Source organism: Calliopsis andreniformis, chromosome 5 (genome assembly GCF_051401765.1).
Source record: "Calliopsis andreniformis isolate RMS-2024a chromosome 5, iyCalAndr_principal, whole genome shotgun sequence".
NCBI classification, from domain to species: Eukaryota; Metazoa; Arthropoda; class Insecta; order Hymenoptera; family Andrenidae; genus Calliopsis; species Calliopsis andreniformis.
This window is the reverse complement of record NC_135066.1, coordinates 6,248,072-6,264,104: the sequence shown is the minus strand read 5'-3', so window position 1 is coordinate 6,264,104 and position 16,033 is coordinate 6,248,072. Positions and strand designations below refer to the sequence as shown.

At 38.4% G+C, this 16,033-nt stretch overlaps 1 protein-coding gene across 1 annotated transcript in view; it reads right to left on the bottom strand.

Annotated features, from left to right (window-relative positions):
- Window positions 1–15,602, bottom strand: part of Rho-5 (rhomboid-5) — a 117,452-nt gene extending 101,850 nt beyond the window's left edge. The window contains exons 1-3 of the mRNA XM_076378256.1: window positions 15,462–15,602; window positions 14,198–15,379; window positions 453–689 (exon numbers count right to left, since the gene is read on the bottom strand). The gene's annotated coding sequence lies outside the window, so the exon portion shown is untranslated. The remainder of the gene's footprint in view (window positions 1–452; window positions 690–14,197; window positions 15,380–15,461) is intronic.
- Between the last annotated feature and the right edge of the window lie 431 nt (window positions 15,603–16,033).

Sequence of the window (16,033 nt, the reverse complement as noted above, 5' to 3'; positions counted from 1 at the left end):
CAATAGTACCTTAGTATGTAGCTAATAGAACCTTAATAGGCTTCTTAGTTAAGAAGCTTTAACTAAGAATATCCACAATCAGAAATTGTCTTAACAAACACATAGCGATATCGCCTAAGAGAGCCTCCTATTTGACTAATTATCTAGTAATAATTTCAGATAAGCAAGAATTAATGGCTCTAAAATACTCGCTCGGTATCTGAACTCAAAATACAACTTCCCACGTTATTTCTAAAATAATCTGAAAACGTTACTTTCTATTTTTATTTTAAATAACACGTGACCAAGCCTGCTGTCAATCGTTTGCAATTCAAGCACTGTAACTAAAATGTAGTTACCCTTCTACACGCATAAAAATCCTCTCTCCCAAGATTTCGTTCACTCATGGGTACTTAACAAGTGAAACAAAACGAAGCTCTTTCGAAACAGTAAGAAAGCGTGTATATCCTTACCTGTTCTGTTGTTCGTCGACGGTGACAGACGGGAGGGTTGTTAGACGTTGGCCGAGGCAACGGGGTTGCTCGCCCCGTCGCGATGCTCACCGACCCTCGAATCGCTTGAGAGCGGCCAGACCCTCTTTCGCGTCCTTTGATCCGCCAGAACCCCCCGAAACGAGCACTACGCCATGCTCCACGGTCCTGTTCAGCTCTCCCCCTGCCTCCCCCTTCGGCCTACGCATGCCAAGAATTCTGAAAGCACAGGGGACATTAGTCAGACCTGTAGGCGTTCCAGTCGAAATCGCCTCTAGCCAGGGGTGTGTTTATTTATGAGTTGCGTCATACCCATGCACGTTTGTTTACGTTTGCTAATTCGATTAGGCGAGAACGTAGCAGGGATTCAAAAATATTCTGTGTTTTCCTTTTGAATTGTAGATGGTCAACGCTATAATTGCCAGGGAGGAGAATCACTCGTATGATTCGTAATATAGAGGGTGATTTTTTCGCTAGTGGACTCAAAAGTGGTGCCGCTGCCTAAACGTCGTGACAGAGACCCTATCTGTATAAGTAGCAATGAATAGTATAAAAATAATGGGAAAATTACATGATTACAGATTAACAATCAAGGAGCTAGATGAAATACCAGAAACAGATACAGATGTACCGTGTATTTAATAGTGTTATATTATTTTTTAACCAATTACATAGACAAACATTAGAATCTTGCAAAAGTGAGAAAATACATACATTAATTTTCCTGATAAAAATCAATTCTAATTTAAAATGAAGTACTTATGAACATAAGAATTTCTATTCATATATAATACAGACAAGGCACAAAGTGTAATTGAAATTGTTTACTAGTAGATTTTATCTTCACGCTTCAGTGATCAATCAGAAAGCTTTCCCAACGTACCATGCATACATCACTTTATTCCATTAGGTAAAACGGAGAAGATACGCAAGTGTCGCATCTGACTAATGAATGCAGCTGAATACCCCTTCTCATCCCTTATTTTTCCCAGCGACCATGCCCCGGGCAATTTGAAGCAAGAGGTGTCTACCGTCAAACCCTCCTCCAACTTTAAACGACTTCAAGCCTCCCCTTACTCTTAGTCTATCAGAGAATGCCTTCTTCCTCCTAGCAACTTGATTTGCAAAATGAGACACTCGCCGATAAAAGTTACGTCGTTCAACGATCTTCTCAGACTTGAAAAAGGTCGCGATCCAAGGTTGGAATATCGAGTTGCTAAGTGCCTATATGCTTCTTATCTTGAATTTCAATCATGCTAGGATGAATAAAAATTGAGACTGGTAAGTCCCTTCGCTATTTTTCTACTGAAACTTCGTTTCTGAGTTACTAATTATCAAAAAATTGATGCATTTATAAAGGATAGATCTTTCTCAGAAAATTGTATTATATTCTAGAAAAGAATGCTGAAAGTGCTATTTAAAGTTAACAATATGCTTGATTAGTATATTCGACCCTAGTTCAAGTCCCAGGAATATTATTCACGTAGGAATGTCAGCACCGCAATTAGGCGTTGACATGGAACGAAATGACGAATTTAATAGGCGGCCCGATGATAAAAATATTTCAGTTTAATTCAACTCGCTATGCACGCGTGCTGAAATTCCTAATAACATTAAGGTCTTACAGGCACGTCCTAGACCTGTCTAGAGATATTTCACGTGGCCCAGTATAATTCATGACCACATCCTGCAGAACCGGTAATATTCCTGGTTTTCTCGTGACACCTTTCACGATGTAAATCACCCCTCAGCCACCCGTTCAACCCCAAGCCACCCTCCCCTCCCTCTCGCTCGTTTTTCGTCCGTGGTCGAGGTCAAGTAAAGTGGATGGAAAACTCGAGCTGTCGTTTTTCCCGAAAAATAATTCTCAACCGCGGCTCGACGACGAGACGGTCTTTTCCATTAAAAAGTTTGATTCGTGGATTCGAGAGCCAAGATCCATCGACGGAATGGAAGTTTGTCATTCTCTTTGAAGACGGGGAAAGAGATTCCGATGTTGGAATGTTGGATGAGGAAGGATACTCTGGCAAAGCCTGGCTGACGGACTATAAAGCATTGCCACAAACCCGTTTCAAATCTCCCGCCAACGATAATTTATCATCCCCGCTTTCCTCGTTGCTTTTATTCAGATTACGACGCGACACCAATTCGCCCATGAGTTCCTTAGCGCTAATTGCTTGAACGTTGAATGAGTTTTAACTATTATAAAGGATGTCCTAAACCTGATGCTGGTAAAGTAAAAATAACGTATATTTATTGAACTTCAAAACTGTGAAGTCTATTCGAAGAACTCGTCACATGTAAAGTATAAATTATTTAAATAGTGACGACAAAACAGTGTCATGATTTCAGTTACGTTTAGATGTTGGAAGATATCATTCAGATATTAGATGTAAATCTAGATGGGTTTAATAGTACAGTAAAGAAGTATAAGCCCATTTTTTTAATGTAAATACCAAAGGTACCACAAATTTTCATGCAATTTAATTAAATCTACTTCGACTGCCGCACCGGAAGCATAAAATTTGAAATTAAACTCCCAGATGCACACCCTGCTAAGGGAATTTACTGGTGTATTTATGCCCACGTTACTATCTACCAAATGTGACCTGTAATTACGCATAAAAATTGCGTACGTGAACATCGCGAGAAGATTCATTAAGAGGAGACCGCGGAAAATTTCGTAAAAATCGTAATTTTCTGTTAGAATATTCAATTAAGTCGCGTGACAAACAATAAGGACGTTACGCTGGTGTCATAAGCATCGCATATATTTCGAATAAGTTGCTCCAAATTACACCGCTGTCGTTAACGTTCCTTGAATTAATTAATTAAGCACCAGAAATGAAGCAAAAGGTTAATAAAAAGCCTGCAACACAGACTATTCACATGTATTGCATTTTTCGTCATTCGAAGTAAGGCTACTGAGAGATTAAGTTCATTGAACTTTTTTTAAACCTGTTATGCAACACTAATTCAAACACTAAGAAAGCATTGTTGTACTAAACCGCAAAAATTGAAAACAGAGATTGTCTGATTGCGTAACACTCGACACCAGTGAAAAAGTTCTCTCCTAATCAGTGATTACTAACAATAAGATGGAAGTGAGGAGAGCCCTTGACCTAGCCTCCAATTCAGACGTAGCTGTCGAAAACCAGAATCACGTTTGGGCCAAGTTAAAATGAGCCTTGTGTGTGCAGAGTCTATAAGGTATTACACGTCTTCTTAAATTCGTTGCTACAATCAGCAGATCGAGATTATTTAGAAAAAAAAGTTACAATGACTATCGACATGTCTGGATAATCAATATTTAGATGACAACACATAGAAGAAAGTTTTAAAAGAATATACCTTTATCTTGAGATATTTTTAGATACAATTAACAATTTCGAAAATATTTCAGAATCTAATTTCAAGTGATTTATCCTACATTTTGCTTGTGTATAAGTTTTATATACTTTGCATATTTCAGCATATTATACTTCCATAAACACTCGCAAGGTAGCCATAACTTTTAATGCCACGTAAAAACAAACCTTCACTGTTTATGAATATTACTGTCATACTGAAGGTTATTAAGGTTCTGCAGACTATACAAAGTGTGGTAATTATATAAAGTAATAACAATATTTTCTGTGATTGAATTATTTCACACTCGATTGTGCCATCTGTTTCATCCCACCTTGTACACTTGGATAAACCAGCCGGGTTATCGTGTTATTAATCACCTCGCAATAATGAAGTATATTGGGCTACAGTCCGAACAAACATGATTGCATAAAGCTAATGAGGCCGAGACATGCTTACGAATAGAAACAACATTCATTGTAGAACATATCTCGGTGCATCGATGCGTTAGATTTAGCCGATAATGGGGTTCGAAGCGCACGATATGCTGTGTTCGACGTGCGTCAATCAACTTGTGGCTCAAGCGCAGATAAATGTTTGAACTGGAAGTCATCCAAACAAGGACCTGCCATTGAGATCACTATTAACCCCGAAAATGCAATTCCTTTGGTGTTAATATAGAAAGATCTTTGAGTTAATCAATTTTGTCTTTTTTGTATTTTCGATTATTTGGGAAACCTCTGCAACAACCATATATAATTGACAAGGATTCCAACTGCAGTAGGATATGCTACAACGAACTCTAACGAGTTCTAAAATTCTGTTCGTTATAGCATCTCCTCGTTGTAGTATTAAATTAATGTACACGAAATTAAGTACATACTTAAGGACAAATGATCACATAACTCAATTAAACTAATAACTAATTTCATAAACGATAGTAAAAGAGACAACTGACGTAAACTGCTATTCGCGGCTGCTGTTAACAGATTCGTATCGTGCGTTAACCAGATGCCAGAGTATCACAGCAACGACCGATTATATTTTTCCGTGTCCATTGTAGCATTCTAATTTTGATATGAAAAACTGTTCACTGTAATATTCACTTGTTGTAGCATCGGTAATAAGAGGAAAGGAATCACACAAAAGTCTCGAAAAAAATGTGTCTCTCCTCTATGTGACAGAGAATCCTATTAATCGTCAGGAAATGAAACGTTCCCAGAGGAATACAGGAGAACCTCCTTTAGGACAATCGAAGTTACAAGTTTGCGATCAAAATCGCTGAGCAAAAAGAAGTCGAAGAAGAAAAAAGACTTAACTGAGCGTGGAAGAACGCTGGGAAAAAAAAGGACAGGAGGGAAACTGTTGTTCGGGATATAAGAGACAAAGAAGAAGCATGTTTCCTGTGCACATTCGTAATAAAGTAAAATATGGCCTCCCTTCCGGCATCGCTTTCTCAAGTCCCACTCGCGGGACTCCCAGTATAATTTGAGAGCATCTACGTACACTCGGGAGACTTTCTTTCGGACGTACTTTATTCTTCGCTGAAATTTCCCAACTTGTTCGTTAAAATTCCGCGTGTTTTATGACGCAGACCAACTTCTTCCAGCCGCCAGCCCAACTTGCTTCATTACTTTTTTTTTATGACGGAAGATTATTTTTCAAATTAGATAACGCGCTCGTATCGGCTGAATTTATTATTACGTTGTTGTGTGAGGAAAATGAAGGCTATCGTAGACTTCTAAATTAATCCTAGAGATCCAAGTCTTTAAAATCGTTCGTAAAATAGAATTTCTCTTGAACACACTCCCAGTACTCGAATATTCCACTATTAAGAAAAAAATCATCAAAAAATGAAGTTTTTGTATATTACTATAATTCATAGTAACTCCATCAGTATAGGTATGTATATGTTATGGTACTAACAGTATGCTGGGTGAAGGGTAATTTTAGTATTCTAATATTATACTACATGGATAGAGACAAACGAAGCAGAATCTTCGTAGAATAAGGATAATCATGCGGAAGGGGTGAGGATCATCCATTTCATCCGACCCGTATCGACATATTTACAGTTGGTAAACATTTAAATGCAACTCCAACGAAGACGCTCTGAGAATACAAGGGATTATTAATCTCCAGCCAAACAATGCTAACGAAGGACGTCCCAGGTTATGTACATAAATGTATTGCACAAAGTCGGGGTTGTCTAAACGAGTACGTATAATCCATTTTAACCGAAACGTACCCTCCTTCGTTGACGATGGGACATGACAGATAATTTTGGTATTCATATGTAAAATAGCTCATCGCGTAAAAATAGTGAAATCGAGAAAATGATATTAATCAAATGTTCAAAAATGACTTTAAAAATGACTTATTTTACTGATAGTAAGTCTGCTGACATCGCTACGTCTGACCTGTACGTAAACCACCAGTAGAATGAGCCCCAAATCGGACACATTTCACGCGAATTTCAGGCATTTTTGAAAGAATGAATAACTCTGAAACAAAGCTCCAAACTATATTTCGTTTGAAAATTTTAAAGCTTCTGACACTTGTAAAACAACCTGCATTATTGTATGAAACGTCGTTTCATATTATTAGAAACGAAGGAGATAGAAGTATTCAGAGTTTAGAAAGGGAGACCTGTGTTTTCGACGCGACTGCGCTTGTACCTTGACGTAATAAAATTCAAAGACGGGTCCATCTGGACCTTTAAGTTCGAAAATTGAGTTGAGAAGAAACAAGTGAAGTGAATGCACGAAGAATGAAGAGACTGCGGTTGAAAGCTTTCCCGACGGAAGAGGAAAGAGAATTTCATTTGCTGCAGATCGAATTCACGGTGCTTGAAAATAATACCACTCTCCCTTATCATTAACCCCTCAGCGCTGGCACATCTTTTCTCTGGAAGAACACTGCGCAAACGAAAATAAAACACCATTCAAAAGCTTGTGTTTTTTAAATTAAATGATTCATAGATATTCTATAATCAATGAAAAATTATTTAGAAAAATTTAATATAACATACTTAGATGTATTTGAAAATGATTTTGGAAGAAATGGGAATCCTTACGAAACACGGAGAGGCGATCGTTGAGGGGTTGAAAGTGAATCTAACGAATGATTTCGCGCAATACTATTACAAATTTCTAATTGGATAATTCTGAACTCAATTTATTTACTCAAATTATTCAGAACTTAATTATTTTCAGTTTCTTCTATATTAAATTCGTTAGAATAAACTGGCAAGCATAAAAACTTTCAGAAATAAAGCTATTCGAAAGTTGTAAACAAAGCAGTTATAAATGGGTTTAACTGGTAACGAAATTGCCGTCTGGACTCGTGAAGCCTGCTGTTCAGAGTTACAGGCTCAATTAAAAGAAATGACCAGCTTCGTAGAACTGAAAGAAATGCTTGCGTACGAAAGAAAGGCGAGAGAGTGGCGTGGTAGGAAAAGAGGAGAGACAGAAAAGGAGAGTGGCGAGAAAGAAGAGGCAGGGGAAAGAGCATTCAATTTACTCTAAAAGTGAAGACCAGCCAGAATGCGCGGGAACACTTGAGAAGTACTAGCTAGAGTTAATTAGATTTGTAAAGAGCACGCAAAAATGCAGCTACATTATATTTTCCACGATTATATTCTTTCAATTTTTACTGACTCGTAAAGAAGTAGAAGTGAATCTAGAACTAATAATGAAATATATTTAAAGAAGTAGAAATTCGAATCTGTTCCCGCTAAGCCCCTATTTCAGTGAAGATTTATAATATTATTTGACTTAATATAAACACGGGTTACTTTATTGAAATACTTTATTATTTATCAAATTAATTTTAAATCAAAATATAGTATGCCAGTTTAATAAAAAATGTATTCTCTTTTGACATTAATAGTGACCTAATAAATTTTGCCAGTAACTCTAGCGAGTGATTTTGGCGACTCAATCACTCTTTATACGTGTAATTGAAATGTAATTTAAAATTTGAATAAATCTGACTGGTCAAAGGTCGTTTAAACCTGTTCACTTTAAAATGCACAGCACCTTCTCCGTTTAGGAATAGATGAGTAATGATTCCCGTTTAGTTGCTGTTAGTAAACGGAATTTACCAGCCAGAGGGAACTTCTCCGGATCTTTGGAGATCTCGTCACGATCTACCGGAACTCAGAAGCATTAAATCTAATTTCCTAATCAACCCTTCGGAAACTCCCTGCTTTACATCGCCGTGCGATTGAAAACAGGAGGAACAAAGATCCTGAAATTACCTATTGAAATGTTCTACGCTTCTATTAGGGGTAAATGCAACGAGTCGCTAACTTATTACAGCACGAACGAACGATAAGTATCGACTACATATTCTAGGTACTTTTCGGCTTTCACATTGTTGTAGTATACACTTGTGCTTGCCCCCTCGAATAATGACCAGCTACACTTAGAATAACATTAGAATTAAAAAGTGAAAGCACTTTGTGTCTAGGATTCATTAGAATCTGATCTTTGAATCTCTCACGAGATTACTGATAACTTAAGAACAATAATTTAAAAAATTCTTATTTAATATTTCATTATCCCAATTTTCCTCTGTATATTTCGAAGTAAAACAGTATGGCGGACAGAATAAGTTAAAATATCTAGTAAAGCTATTAGGTACTAATTTTGATATATAAAAATACATATTTTAAACTTTGTTGCATCCGCCCCTAAAGTGCAATTTTTGGTACCCAGATTTTGTGTCAAACTATTCCATAAAATTTGAACTCGTGCAAAAGAGTTCGTGACTCATCCTATCTTATCAATGCAAACAACCGGATCCAGCCTAAAAATATCTAGCAAATAACGTTAATTGAACGCGCAAATATGCACAGAAACGAATTCTAAAAACTGATACGCTGTATAAACGGGTTCTTTATACATGGATTTTATCAAATAAAATCCAAGCCTTCCGAAAATACAGACTCTAACTTTTCGAACTTAGTTCCCACAACGAAGGGCCTTGATGGCTCTTAAGCAAGGCTCTCGCGGGCGTGTTTCATCCCTTCTTTCGCAGAGCGTTCCCATCGCTGTTTTCCCAAGTATCCTCGGACAGGAAGCGTCGCTTTATTTCCCAGGAATCGCAGTGTAGCTGGTAACCGACGAAGAGGAAAGAAGGCCGCAAAGCCCAGCTAATGCGAACTCCCCTTGACAGCCACTCCACTGGTATATAATACTTTACAGCATATAGCTGGAAGTACGAAAGCGCTAACCTACAAACCCATCCGCATGGCAAATCATATTCAGTTGGCAAAATGAAAACGGTTCGCGATATAGCCCCTTACGACACTTCTACCTACGCCCATGTAGTTTAATGCTAAGCTTTGTTCATGATCTACAGTCTACAATATTGTTCGAATTAATATGAACATAGCGATTCTTTGGGATTTTTACCAGTGATAAGCATTAATTGGTTCCATGTCGAAACGAGTGTAGAAGTTAATTAACGTCAAAGGGACACGTTTTTTTTTTAATAAAACTCAACACAGCGTATTGTATTTCTACCTAAAATTAAAATAAGTTTCTGCATTCGCTTTATGTCATTTGATAGACGCGCAAAAATTTTGTTTTTCTTTGCTGACTTGTCTCGTTAACCCGAGTTATATCCCTGCGAGACCCATTCGCTTCTACACTATTCATGTTCTTTAAATAAAAAGTAGAGGGAATATTTTAACCTTACTATTATTTTGTATGTATAGTTGTAATTTCTAACATATAAAAAAGAGAAAAGAAGAGGAAAGAATTACTGATATATGAAGATATAAGAACTTTTTGTTGAGCTCGTTCTTATGGAAAATGCATAAAACGTGTTTTTCTGTAAATATAGGTACTTTTGGCGAGTTCACCCTTACTACCCTAAACGCCACAACTGGCGAACGACGTTTCTCACTCGGGCTTCCAACAAAAGAACGCTTTTTCTATACCCGATGTTCGAGAGATAGGTCAATGAAAAGGGCGTAGAGAGAAAAGATTTGATTCGAGCTTACGTCAAAAGAAATTGGTAGCATTTATTATTCTGACAGCTCGTTTTCTTTCTGTGTTCTCTCTTCCTTCGAGTTGAAAAATTGGGAGTGACTACTGACTGAGGAGGGTGATCATGGAGGCTGTGCTAGTTCCTCGCAGTCCATCAAAACAAGCACCTATGTACGTATGTTTAAAAATAAAGAATAGTTACTACGTTTCTACAATTTGTAGAAGTATTCTCGGAAGATTAAATAGAGCAATGTGTATCCTTCATCACCTTGACCTAACAGGCATCACGTTAACAGAATTTCAGACGAACTGGAGTATTTCAGTTTTGAGGCTCGAACAAGTGATAACTACAATATTTCCTCGTTAAAATTGTCGCTAATTCGTTATAAAACGATTGAAATTATTTGGAGCGATAAAACTTCAATTAGGTTCGCTATCATTCACAGCATTAATAAGATTCAAATGAAGTATTAATATGAAGTGACTCCTGAAACGTAGACCTCATTACAAATCTCGTCAGGAAGTCATGTCTTACAGACATGAAATGCTCTATAAAATACGCTTCGAAATGACTTTTATGTACGATGCCATAATCTAATTCAATGACCATTTGCGCATTTTAATATATTATACTTAGGTATTTCATTTTATGGAACCAAGTAAATTTTCATCTAATTTTCACCTATAATTTCACCTGTAACCTATCATGTTAACTATGCAATAATTAACGTCAAAATATGTTTAATTTATTGAGTACGTCTTGAGTATTAAGTTTCAACCAGTGGCATTCAATGTTTGCTACAATGCTTGTAAAATGCTTTGCTACAATGCTTGTATAATTTTGTATGTGTTGCACAGTCAACCAGATAACTAAATTACGCTAAACATACAAAAAATGTTTTCAAATTCATTTTTTTGGATTTCGCACTTTTTAGAAGCTTAATTTTTCCATCACAAAAAGTTAAAATTTTTAAATTTTACGAAGAAAGAGTAAAGGAATTGAGAATGTATAAGAATCTGTCAAAGTCTGTTGAAAAATATACATACATGTGCACAATACCCACACAGCAATACCAACAGTGCTTTGGACAGAAATTTATTAATATTAGTAGCGGCTTTGAATGGGCTTGGCTTCCGCTCAATAACAATCGAATCAAGAATCCACCGACAATGACGAACGATCAAATCGATAAATCATGAAGTAGTTAGCGCTAAAATAGGTCGGCCAATCGGGTTAAGGGATTTTACCTATAGTAAATGCTGCACGAAGAAGGTCAGGCAACATTATCGAACATAATTAAGCTCCGAGCTAGACATCTATCAACTCTTCCCCTATGAAATTAGCTCGAAAACATGCTACTGTGAAATCAACTGAGAAGAGATAGTAACATAACTATGCGTAATTAGTGGAAAGCTAGTTCGACTGCACGAGCCTTTTCTACACGCTACTTCAAAGCTTTTATTTCAAAGAAATATCGTAAAACTTGATTCCAAAAACTCTTTACGAATCTTTCCGCAGTTAATACCCTCTGAGAGTAATAGCAATCTTAAATGAGTTTCACGAAGCTTCAACCAAAGACTTCCATTTAATGACATAGTAGCACAATAACTTTCCGTAGATATATCTTCTTTCACTAATTATTCCACGGAGTTAATCATTGAGAATTTCTTATATTTTCCATACTATCAGACAATTCCAAAATCATCGCAAGAACCAGTTTTTTTATACTAAAACTTATACTAAAAACAGTTGTTTCTTTAGTCATGCCATTATTGCAGCAAATGAACCATATGCGAAAGAAATAACTTTTTAACTCGCAAACACGGAAAAAGCAGAGTCTGTATTTTATGGTTATACGTATAAATGGAAGTTTACAGTTTCCTTGCGCAAAAACACGAAAAAAAAAGGTACGCTGTGGACTTTTTCCTCGACCTACTATAGTAACGAACACGTTAAACAGTCAACGTATCGAAGAGTGTTTGTTAAGCTTTCCTCTCGATCAAGCCTGTACAATGTTCTTCGTGAGTCCCTGAATAACGTTGGCTTTCAATTTACATTTCCAATAATTCAGTCCCATGTACGGTTATGCAGGTAGCTATTCCCGCAACGTATGTCACGTACACAGTCGAACACGTGTTACGTGAACTAGTACTGTATAAAGGGTCGTAGGAGAACGGATTCGAGAGACGGCGAGAGAAACTGGAAACCCGCCAGCTTTCCATGTTCGATGATTTCACATTAAACTTTCAATGCACGGCCGCGCATGGTGAAGTGTCGCGAGAACGACAAACGAAGGCCTAGCAAATTGGCGATAAACAGCCGTTTTATTAGAGAGAAAAAAGTTGCGTTGCGGGGAAAACAGCGTATGAAAGTTGCTCGACAAAGAACATTTGTACGTAAAGGTGCTAGGACTGCTTTGACTTTTGCGACAAAGGGTCGCGTGTAAAGAAGAGACGTTTGATTTTTCGAGGCCGATGATTTGTCATGTACACGTGTGAAAAATCGATCGTTCAGTAACAGAATACAATGTTGGTGTTTGAAGATAGGAATAATTGTCTAACACTTTAAGGAGCCGAGACGAAAATTTACGTCTGTGTGTGACTAACAGCTCTGGACCAGCGATGGAAGTTTTCGTCTGTTTTACTTATATTGGAAAATAAATTGGGAATAACGCTAAGTGTGAAAGAAACCATAATGGTCCTTAAGGTGTTAGGTCCTGTTCCAGACCGTAAATTAGAAAAAAATATTACAAACTATAGAATTAAGAAATACTGACAATTTCCTATAGCACCTAGGATAGTTTCCATTAACTGAATTTCCTCTAAGGATGAAGTGCATTGCTCTTCGACAATAATTTTTAATTTGCTCTTAAGTACACGGACTTCTAAGAATTTATTGCTCTCTCCTAATTCACTTAAAGTCTAACCAATTGGAACCACCAACTACTTGATTATTTATCATGGAGAACGAAACTACTTAGAGTGCTTGTATTAATTAAACATTGATGTTTACGTCTGTATGAAGTATATTAAAATATCTACAGTGCAATAAACAAGAAAGCTTTATTCAATTATTAATTTCTCAACTTTTCACTGTAATAGATTCCTTGTACCTACATTTTATTTCAATTTCATGGTTACAAATAGTATATAATTTTCCTAAACAATTAAATGAAAATACGTGGTTAATAATAATAGTGAAGGTTACTCCTAAATTATACATATTTCTGAAATTCGTACTGTATTATCATCACTAACACTGTACGCGATAGTTCTCTTACTTAGGGAATATGTCTGTCCATGAATCATCTGTTTCTACTTGTCTCCCTCTCATATTCCAGTAGTACGAATCAACCATATAAAATTACTAAAAAAATACATAACATGCTAAGAAAAACCCTCAAAATGTCCGATTTTATTAATTAACAATTTTGTATAGTAACCTTAGGCGAACTTTGAAACGTTTTCCAAAAATTTAAAAAAGACAATCAATAGGTTGTACAGCAATCATGAAACTTTTTACATTTATGAAACTGTTATTTGTATTGAGTTCGTATGCATGGGTTGTTGTTTTAACTGAATTTCAAGGGCACGTAAAGCTTAGTAAAGTTAATTAAGATATTTGCATATCTGTTCATTTTTCTATCAGTTTTGTCGTCTAAATTTAAACGAAATTAATATTCAGAAAAAGAAAAATTTAAAAACTATTAACAGATTTCTCAGTTTGAAACACTTAACTTTATCTAATAAAGCGTAAAACACTACGAAGTTATGGAGATGTGTGTTCTTTTGTTATTTTTAACGCAATAGGACGTTTACATAAAAGTTTCATGAAAGAGTAATCTTTATGTATTATCAGACTTCTTTAAGTGCTCTATTTAGCACTTTAATCAAAACTTCAAAAGAATATTTCACTTGCATGAACCTAATTAGCGATTTAATCGCACCATCTGTTATAATGGACTGCTCGAAACAGTTAGTGAATTAAATTCTCAAGCAATTTAGAACCCAACAAATACGAGGAATAGAAAAACATTACCCTTATACATTAAACTTGCAACCTAAATAATGTTTTTAGAATAACAAGAAAAGTTATTTCAAGCACCACAATCATTTTCTGAGGTATTTGTTTTATAAAAGTCCTAATTACTTGAGATGTCTTTTTCGAATGATATCAAAGCTAATTTTATTTACAACTTCTTTATATATTTAGCCTTTAATAATGTCAACGTTACTCTTGGGTCACCACTTTCGTATAATAATATAAATATAATAAAAGTGCAGTTGAAAAATAATTCGACCAATCCCCTGCATGTTCCGAGAAACAGAAATCCTCAATCCACTCTACTAACAAAACAGAAATTGAATAACAGTACTCACGTTTAGACGTGGTTGGTGTGAAACAGGCAGCACGCGTAATCCTCGTCGCGTCGACTAACGGCACACACTCGAGGCACTGATCGAGAGCACACCGAAACAGTTCACTTGCCCAAAAGATCACACGAAGCATCTAGAGCTACTCCAGAGAATCCCGAACTCGGGGAGGAAGTGAAAAACGAAGTCACTTGGTTTTCATCGCGGCCTCCCTTTCCGCCCACGCTAAATCCTCGCGCTAGACCTATCTATCCCTATAAAGCAGAGTTCACCGTGCATAGTACACCGCGCGATGGAACAGCGCGCACATGGGCAATCTACCCATCCAACGTTATCAGAGATGGCCCAGTGAAACCGTTCGCATTTCACTATATCCACGCGATCCAATGGTCAGTCATAGTCTTCATGGTTTCCCGCGTGTGAGGAAGCAGTCGGTGCAGCGAAGCGTTGCCAGGGTAGGACCCTTCGCGGTCCCCTCGTCCCTCATGTCGCATCTCGGCCGCGGAAAATCGTGATGAGAAGTCCTCCGCGAAGTGGGCACGGAAACGAGGTTAACGCCACTTGGGGAGACGTCACACTCCCTCGACCACGTCTCTTCCGATCAGCTGCGTTCACAGATCAGAGCTGCAATAAGAGTCATAGGTCACAGGGAGTCCCGTGAACGCTCGCGAACAGGGACACGGCACTTATGGTAACCCACTTTCGTAGACAGACGTCCCTCGACGCGTACCTCTTTTCTGGTAAGCCTGAGCGAGGGGTAGAAGCTACTCAGAGATCATACGGTTGCTGGGAGGCCTCCACCCGCGGTCAATTTCCAGTGGTGCCACTTGGAGACCAGCTGACAACGAGATCTCGGGGAGCAAAACAGCCCTCGCCTTGCTCCATTTAAGCGTCGCTCGGAGGGGATTGCTCTTTACCTTGCTATCTGCTTCCCACACTGTTCCCCACAGTCTCTAGAATCGGAGAACAGCTGAACACGCATCGTTAGCGATCCTTTGGGAGATCAGAGACGAAAACAGCGAACGTGAGGAGAGAACACGCATCGAGTAACCTCGCGCAGCCAAAATGGTGGACGACACTCCCGTGTTCCGCTTCGACTCGCTCCGCTGCCGCGTCCACCTTCCCCTGAGCTTAACAACGTCGCACTTGGCACGGTCGAGGTCCGACAAACAACAGTACCCACGAATCCTGATCAAAAATAGAAAGTTAGAACAGTATACTCCGAAACGGGACGCACTGGAACCGCCTTCTGGTTCACAACACAACACACCATCTCCCAGTACATGTAAAGTGGACCACCCGCCTGTGCCCTCTTCCAGGTCCAACTTCAGGGCCGATCGTCCAAGGCCGAATCGGGTGAGGCTCGCAGGGCGTATCGGGCTTGATCACCTGGTCCAGGCGTGGAAAAAAGGTCCAACGAAAGACAATGTCGACAGGCTCCTCGGCGAGGGCATTCCAGCACAAGCAGGGTGGACCGAGACGAGTGCCGCGACATCTGGCGACTAAGCTGACTCGACCACTGGCATGGCCGCGCGACCAACCCTCGCGTCAATAACAATCGAACAGAGCACGAAGCCTGTCGTCTCGCGACTCTCGATCGACGTCGTTCCATCGCGCCGCAGCTTTGTCATTTTATCGCACAGCGGTCCGCCATATCTGTAAGAAGACGCGATATATGGAATCTGAAGGTAACGTTTACTTCGAAACGCGTTACAGATCACGGTACTTGAAGTTTTCATTCAACCCCCTGAAGACGAAGTTCGAGGGGCGGCTGCGCGATTCGGACTGAACGCAGCCTCGCATGGGAACCCTGCGTCCCTTGCCGGAAACGCACGAATTTAC